The 9,604-nt window shown below is 31.3% G+C and overlaps 1 long non-coding RNA gene across 1 annotated transcript; it reads left to right on the top strand.

Moving 5' to 3' along the window:
- On the top strand, positions 1-5,036 carry LOC126767157 (uncharacterized). Its single transcript, XR_007669020.1, has 2 exons — positions 1-86; positions 4,454-5,036. It is a non-coding gene; the product is annotated as an uncharacterized LOC126767157 (long non-coding RNA).
- The last annotated feature ends 4,568 nt before the right edge of the window (positions 5,037-9,604 follow it).

Genomic DNA, 9,604 nt, shown 5'->3' on the forward strand with positions numbered 1-9,604 from the left:
GGCGTCATCGCGCACATAACGGTAAGGCTGGTAATGGTGTGGCTTTCGAAAATCCAACATACACACGCGGTCTGGAGCAAGTTCAGGTGAGTGCGGATAACGGGAATTAAATTATGCTACCATATATGTATATATGTGTGTGTGGGGGTTTGCATATATTTATGTGTGTGTGTGAAAGTGGATAATTGTTTGAGGTTATGGTTGGTTAGGGTGGAGAGTTTATGGCATATAAGCAAGTTAATTGAAGGGAAAAGCAATTGTGTGTCGAAATAGTTTTGGAATTGTGCACAACATAATTTTGAATAAAAAGTTATACGGAAATTTTGAAAGCGAAAAAGTCAACTCTGAAATTTTTGGAAAAAAGTAAAATTTCTGTAATTTCAAGGGAGAAATATATAAGTATTCAGTTATACTAATGAAAATCGAACTTTTTTTTATGAAAAGTTGGACCGACGCTTCATCATTATCGCTATTTCTATTAAGAATTTGTTCGGTATCGAAAGATTTTCCCTCGAATCAGACTCGTCGGTTGTTTTGAGACCACTTTGGAACAACTTTTTATAAGCACTCCATATTGTCTTTAAAAAAGACTTATTTCAAAACCTCGACTTGTCTTTGTTTGCAACTCTTGTGTATGGCATTGTAGAAAAATCTGTCTTTTTACAGCTTAGAAACTAATGATGGCGAAGATTATGGTGTCTGAAGTATATAATAGTCTTTGAAAATCTTAAAGTAAGGAATGACTGTACATTGTTAACTAATCTTTGCAAAAAACAATATTTATATGAGGGCATTTGATATAAAAAAAAAAGTGTAGGTTCGGAATATATATATGTATTATACTTTAAAAAATATTAGTGAAACCCTCCAAGCTAAATTTAAGGTAAAAATGAACAAAAGAGTGTCCTGTGATATCAGAAACTCAACATCTAAGCTATAGCGAACATATCTTTTCAGACAAGTTGCATATGAGTTATCAAGAAAAGAGGTGGTCCCCACGACAGTCGGTCTTAACTAAACAGAGATGGTTTGGGATTTAATACCGCATGAACTGCAGCATTCTTCAACATATTTTAGAAACTGTTTCCCTATAAGCTTGTAGTGGTAACCGGTATTAACTTTCATTCGAAAATTTTATCGATATCACTATCCAGAACCGATTGTATATATAGGTTACGTCGTCATGACAGATAAAAGCATTGCGGTGAAGATCGCCATCAGACTCAAGGAAGTTGGGTACATGAAAGACGCCATACTGGAATCTTTTAAAATTCTCTTCCCCTTATCTGCATTTCTGAATATTTATATCACCACGTTGCACAGTATACTCCTGAGAGGTTCACATGTCGACAATGAACATTTTTAACGGATGTTTCGAACTTCTGTGGAAAGGTTAGAGGGGAAGTTTTTTTGAAAGGAGTACATCCTCAAACATATTTTTGGATTACCGGGTTAACGAAATCTTTTTCAAGTGGCTGCCATTTAAAGAAGAGAAATCTTTTTCTCCGTACAGCAGCCTTTTTCAAGTTCAGATATTGGGTTTCTAAGGTTAAAATCCACTATGAAAGGGAGAATAATAGATATAAATTTACTGGAAATAAATAGTAATAGATGCAAGGGAATAAAAAATACTATTTGTGAGTGCTAAAAATCTATCCACAATATCCGACACTTCTCGGGTAGCTAATTTTTTCCTGAGCATGGATAAAGAATAAATAACCGATTAATTTTGAAAAACTGTCTATGGATTTCTGAATTTCCGCTCAATTTGGTATTGCTTTCAAGCATAATATAAGCTCCCAAGAAGGAAATCTTTCCAAAATTTCCTTAAATTTCCTTTCAATATAACTCTGTATCCTAATATTATATATTTTTTATATATTCTATATACATTTACCATATTTTATGTAGATCCATCACTTTCTTCTCAGAGTAAATACGCGCAATTAATATTTATTTGTAAATCTTCAAAATAAATTCCATGCCACACTTGTACTTTGCTTATGCAACCAAAATAAAGTAAAAACAAACACACAATGACCGACGAAGTGTGTAAGCCCAGCCTTTTTTACATTTATTAAAATCGTAAAAAAAAACAAGAGAGAAGGGTGGTGAAAAAATTCAGCAAATCCCCCAGTGAATAATTTCCAACTGCAATATTTGACTTTGTTTGCGTAAATGCTAAAGCTGCAGCTGCAACAGCTTAACTGGCCGCTTAACCCATTTACTTAACTTACAGCAGGAATAAACGTCACCTGAACGAATTGCATTGATGCCCCGTACACGGTCATGCATACATGGCACATAAATATGTCAGTGTGTAAAGCGAGAGCATAAACTTTTATGTGTTTGTGGATTTGTGTTGTTTGTTTGTATGAGTGTACATATATAACCGTATGAATATTGGCATCTGCCAGAGATTATGCCAGTGTTGACCTGGAAATTAACGCTTTTCGTTTGGATTAGGGATGAGTTGTGGTGGTCAAAATCGTACTAGGATGGTTTGGAAGAATCCAAAATATATGCCATTTTCCTCACCTTTTTGTTTGCATGTATGTGTGTGTGAGTGCGTTTATATACGCGTATTTGCGCATCTGTTAATTGTTTGTTTTGATTTTGCAATTTTTCATCCACTTAGAATAATTCTTTTGTTATACAAATATATATATTTATATATTTGGATAAATACCTCAATTTAACAAATTTTAATATATTTTTCTGTTCTTTCTTTTCCTCCCGTTTATGCTACTTTCGTATTACGTGTTTTTGCTTCCGTGTTTTGGCCATTGAAATGTCAATATCTTCCCGTATTCGTTTTATTACAATTTATTGTATGCTGCTGATTATACAACAACAATAACAACAATTACCACTACTACCCAACCAATACTAAAAACGATTGCCGCTGCTGTTGTTGTTGCCACTCGCTCGCTCGATTGTGTGTATTTGCACATGCGTGGCTGAAAATCGGCTTCTGGACGGACAAAAAATGAAATCTGCACAACTACATCAACATTTTTCATCGATAAAAACGAATTGGCGACATGCATAAAATCATAAAATCCACAACAAATGGCGCTTTGACACTTGGCAACTATGCGTGCATATCAAAATTGGAATGATGGGGAAATTCGGGGGAAAATAAAACAAATACTGATAATACAAAATGTTAATATTTTTGATCAAAAAAAAAAAAAAAAAATAACAAAAATTAAAAAATGTAAAACCTTAAAAAATTTAATTCGAAATTGTAAATTTAATAAAATTAAAAAAAAAATTAATTAAAAACAATTAATAATAAAATAACTAAATTAAAAAAAAACTTATAAATAAAATAATTAAAAAATTTAATACATTAAAAAAATATTTTAATAATTGAAAAAGTTTACACTTACCATAAATATAAAAATAATAAATAATAACAATTATTAACCAATAAATACGGACGGACAGACAGACATCCGGATTTCGAACTGATCACGTATATAACCTATATCTGACTTTTAGTTTTAGGACTAAAAAAATATCTTTGTTTATTTAACTTTTAAAAAATAATCAAAAATAATAAAAAATTCAATTCAACTATATTATTTTAAAAAATTATAAAAACTGACAATACATTTACAAAAATTTACACAAATAAAAAAGATAATAACATAAAATTTAATTCAACAAAATTATTAAAAAAATAAAAAAATTTAAAATAAATAAATAAAAATAAAAATAAAAAATCTATATAAATTATGTTGTTATTTCACATTTATATATTATTTTTACTATATTTTAACATATACAAAATTTTCAAAAATTATTTTAAAAATTTTAAAATTTTCAATAACAACAATTTAAATGTTTTTGACCAACAATGTTCATAATTGTAAATTAAATTGTGAATAAATAAAATTTTGTCATCTCCCGCAATGGTAAAATTGGCACACAAAACTTATATAATGATGGCTGGCAAAAACTGCTACGTCAATAATATTTTTTCCAACGAAATGACAATATCAATGCGCTTACGTCGCCGGTCATATAATATTTTCACATTTATTCCCTCATACCACGCTATTTTTAATCTTTCATATTTCCATGCAATTTTTTCTGCTTTACTCTTTCGAACATCTCATCCGATCTATTGATATTCACCGACCGCAACTGCTGCCATTGTACCGTTACTATTCAACGCGCTTACTTTAAATATTTTCTTTCACAATCCATATGACGCGTTACTTTTATTTTGCCGCTGGCATTTACGCGCCTCACTGATGGTGATGCTGCTGCGTGAATGCAACACTGCAATAATAACATCAACACACATATAAACATACAAATCGGTGATTTTTTGATATTTTCTTTTCCTAACATTTCTTTTTACTTATTTTAATTTTTCCGCGTTAAAAAAATGTAAAAAAATAAATATTACACTTATGTTTGTGTACATACCTACGCACAGCTGCCCACAGTGACATCGGTCGCCACGCATGCCGGTACCACCGCCCAATCGGCGCAACGTGATGGCATCGTCAACGATGCGAACGCGGACGCGCACACACAATGCAACGAAGTAGATCCGACAATTTACGAAGAGCTCAAACTTGGCCAAGAAGGTGCTGGATTCAAGAAACTTGTGCCATAAATGCCAAAATGTCCAATAAAACTCAAACACAAACAAGCACACACACTCACACGGGTGTACACATACAAAAAAATGCTTATATATACACAAAAAAAAGGTTGAAGTGATTACAAAAACAAACGAAATGACAAAAAGTTGAATGAAAAAAGCTGCTTAGCTAACGGTACAAGCAACAGCTAGCCAATGCGAGCAAAACTATAACAGCGACACACATACAAACGCACAAAAAACATAGAAACTCAAGTCACACACACGAAAGCATTTTCGCACGCACACTATTACAAAAGTCGTAGCTAGCAGCTGCTGGTATTTTTATTATAGTTGTATGACGCTAGCATACTTAGGCGTATACGTAACTTTTTAAATGCAAAAAAAAAAATCACAAAATAATTAGAGAAAAATATAAAAAACAGTGAATAAGCATTAAATGCTACATCAAATTGTGAGTTACAAAGTAAACAAAAACAAAAAATTAGAAATTAAAAATTAAAAAAACCATCATAAAATTAAAAACAAAAATAAAAATAAATAAAATAAAACGGTATGTAGCTTAGCATAAAAAATCACAAATAATACATAAAAAGTAAAAACGAAAAAAAATTAAAAAAAAAAATCGCTCATAATTTAAGTCGCGTGCATAAAGTTTATATAATCCTAGATTAAGTAGCAAGTGTATTTGTTGTTGTACACGTTGGTAGCACACAAATAATCACACCGAACACGAATTGCGACAGACATTTATGCGCTCGTGTGTAAGCTTATTCGCTGCTTTTACGTTCGTACTCTGTATAAAACAAATAAATAAGAAAAGAATATTATGTGATATTAATTATATATTGTTTATGTGCACACAATATTATATATTATGTATTGTATATTTTTAGCTACTACATTTAAATTAAAAACTAAACCAAAAAAAAAAAACGAAAAACAAAAACATATTTCAACAGAGCCAATATAGGTCTAACCAAAGTTTAAAAAGTGTTTAGTAAGTAAGGGATCCCTAAATTATTTACACCAACTTTTAACAAACCCGAGAATACCTATTGCTTTCAACAATATTGTATCAATATGAAGATAAAAATTAAGCTTAGGATCCAAATCAACAAAGTTAAAAATTTGCTTTAATAGAGATCTACAATAAAAGCATATTGATTTACATTTTTTGAGGTTGAATGACGAATCATTTTGATCACACCAATCAACAATTTTTTAAGTCTGCTTGCACCAGATGCCTTTCATCAATTGAAGTGTATGACTTAAAAAGTTTTACGTCGTCGGCATATAATAAAATATTTGAAAATTCCATGATATGAGATATCGTTAATAAATAATAAGAATAGAATTGGAATCCGATGACCTTGCGGAACACCTGAAGAGACACTAACTGAATCTGAAAGAATATCCTCATATACCACTCGTTGTGTTCTATTATAAAGATAAGAAGATACCCATTGAAAAAATCTTGCTTAAAATCCCAGAAGATTAAGTTTCTGTACAAGAGTTGAGAGATTTACTTTATCGAAATCTGTGCTAAAATCAGCGTATATAACATCCGCATGCTTGTGTTCCCTAAAACCCAATGATACATAGTTTAGAAATTCAAGTATGTTTGTTAGATTAGATTTACCTTTACGAAATCCATGCTGTGAAGAAAAAATTAACGGAGTCATCGAAAAAGTTATATGATCTGCAATGCTAGCGTCAAAATTTTAAGTATAACAGATGGTCTTGCAATACCCCAATAGCTTCCAATGCATGACCAAACTCAACTTTTATGTAAAAGGATTATAAATGACTATTTGCCTATATAAAGGAAATATGCCTTATTTAAAACAGGAATTAAAAATCCTTGTCAAAGACAAGAAGATATATTTAGCACTATTTCTCAAACGGCATGAATGTATCATATCAGGGCCACAATTAAAAGATTTTTCAACTCATTTAAATTAAATAAGACGTTTTCTTGGAGTGATAATTGAAGTATTCGGACAGGGCATGCGCTGATAGGAAAACATTTTAAAATAATTATTAGGGTAGTTTGACTTGAACAATTCTGCAAATATATTGGAAATAATGTGATTATCATTCACTACGTTCAGAGCGAACGAAATCTTCAAGTAATTTTGAATTACGTCCAATATTATTTTTTACTTTATTTAAGTAAATTTTACAACATTTCTTGCTTAGGTCCGAATATTGTCAACGCAGTGTAGATTATTTAAAATAGTCGACAAGGGAACCAGGTCTTTTAAAATTTTTAAATGTTCTAGGCTTAATGCTTTTTATTTCATATATATATTTCGAGAACATCAGGTTTTTGCTTTTCCTTTTTAAGAATTACTTTAGAAATACATATTTTTTGTTTATATACAGCCACATTGATATACACACAAAACACGTTAAATGGAAGGCAAACCATACGCTTTGGCAGCCAGCCAAATGACCCTTAACAAATGGCTTAGACAGCAGCAGACAAATTGATGATAAAGACATGAAAAAGTGGAGTGTTCTAATGTAAACAAACAGCTCAGCATTTTAAGAAAGTTAGCATTTATTAGTATTTATATTGGAGGCATTTAAAGAGCTGAATTAAAAGTCACTGCACGAAAAAATCCGTGTAGGAGTAAACAGGTTCTTTTTTAGAATATTTGAGTCAAAAAGCTATTCTATCGAAAAAATGTAATCTCAGGACAACTCACAGAAAATTTGTTTCAGAAACTAAAGGTGTAAGCTGAAAAGTGAATTCTCAAATGTACAATTAATTTAAATACAGTTAAAAGTAATTCTGAAACATAATATTTTGTTTAAATGCCAGAATTACTGCAAAAAACATTCCGAAACAAAGTTTAAGGTTTGTATATATTTCGAACAGCAACCTAACCTCCTTGCTAATACGTGAGAAGAATACAAAATATTTCATCCTCGAATAAAGAATTCGCTGCAATTTTCATATTTAAAACCACATGTGTACAAATCACTAAATCAGAGTATTTTCTCATATTTAATTAGAGTGAAATCTGTACAATTATTTACTTTTTGACAGAACTGATTTCATTATGTGAAACGAAGGCAGGTGATATCGTTTAAAAAAATGGATATATGTCAAATAGAACATTTATTTAAAATATACAAATATGCGTATACATACAAAAAAATGCAGGATTCACTTTGCAACAAATCTGCAGCTTAGTGAATGCCAACGACTCTAAAATAATGTTATCTCTGGGATTTTGTAATTAATTTAGTCTGACTTTTTCTAACAGCTAACAACTCGTATATGCAATGACACAAATATATAAAGTACATACAAACAAATTTAATTTTATGCTTCATAGTGCTGCTTTGCATGTATTTGTGTGCTACATTTTAGCTACTTTATTTTGTTATCACTGATTTTTATCCATTATTTTGCCTGACATACGTGCCTACTAATCCCTTGAATTAGTAAACGAGACGTGCTGGGCAGACATACATACATGTATGTCTATAGTGAGTTTAAATAAATAGAACAAAATACTTCACCTAGATAGAACAAAGAGCTTAAATATACAGGTATAGTTTTAAGTTAATACAAATATGAAATTAACCAAACTCTCTAAAGTATTGTTTATATTATGGTTTCAAGCAAGACAGCCGGCAACAAAAACGTTAACTTGTTGAATTCGATACAAGAGAAAGGGAGGTTACCTAGCAAAACTGGTATATCTCATTGCTATTCAAACTTTACTTAATTTAAGCCTTTGGGCTTAGGCCAACTGCCTTTTCGATTGCAAGCTCTTCAAAGTTTTGTGATTTAAAATATATCAAAGCGCTAGGTATAGGCGTTAATAACATAAACTGTAACGCACATTTAGCCTCTGTAGTTCAAGTAATCATAGTTGTAGAAATTCTGAAAAACACTAATTTCAACTTAAATATATTCATAAAATCAGGTGAAAGTATTTTTTAAATATTCTTCAAAGACATAAATTGGAGACCAAATAATTAGAAGAATGTCCAGAGACATTTTTTTTAAATAGTACATTTACAGTAAAAAGTTCGACAAGGGTGTGTAACATGGATCTATGAAATAACTCCCACGAAATAAGTCCCACCAAGTTATTTCATAGACCCGCATAACATACTCATGAAGCTAGGTCTGATCAAAGAAATTTTCCTGTGTGGTTAGAAATTTTTTGCGGAATCTGGTATGTTTTAATATAATAAGGCACTCAGCTGTTTTGGAAATGGAAATCAACCATCAACTTCTCTTATAGTATATGCAGATTAACGGACGCATACAAAATTTTAGCTTGATATCTAAAAAAAGTAGGGACTATTTCGCGTATATACAGACAGATGAAAAGACAGATGGACATGACTAAAGCGACTCACTTCATCATCATAATTTATATATACATATATTTATAGTGTCTCTGACAACTTTGTGACACGCTCACTTTTTGTTTAGGATATGAAAAGTTTGGCATACTTTTTTACCCACCATCTCTAATCAATTTCAATGAAGCCACTGACCTCTTAAATTGTTTTTGTATCATTTCTCTGACAATAACTGCATTGGACTCGAAAAAACTAAAAGTTATGATCTATTGTTGTTTTAAGTTCTGTTCTGTTTCAAATTCTTTTCAGCATTTTTTTATGCCAATGACGCTGTTCGTCCGCGAATTCTCATTAAATTAATTGTCTTCCTTATGGTGTTGTTTTAAAATTTGCATCCGGCACCCACATGAAAGCTGCTACTTTCATGAAATTGACATTTCTGTTACCCTCTTACTCTCTCTCTCTCTCATACTCACACTTGCAATTCCTTGCCCACAATTTTTCTCACGCTCTCTTTGTTTTATTTATTGCAGGCCTACGAATTTTAATGGGGAACAGCAGCGCGTAGTCAAAGAAAAGGTGACAGCAACAGCAAGCGAATCGTGGGCGAATCGTGGAGCAATTAAGAATCTAGTGAAAGTATAA

This window comes from Bactrocera neohumeralis, unplaced genomic scaffold (genome assembly GCF_024586455.1).
Source record: "Bactrocera neohumeralis isolate Rockhampton unplaced genomic scaffold, APGP_CSIRO_Bneo_wtdbg2-racon-allhic-juicebox.fasta_v2 ctg4392, whole genome shotgun sequence".
Taxonomy (NCBI): Eukaryota; Metazoa; Arthropoda; class Insecta; order Diptera; family Tephritidae; genus Bactrocera; species Bactrocera neohumeralis.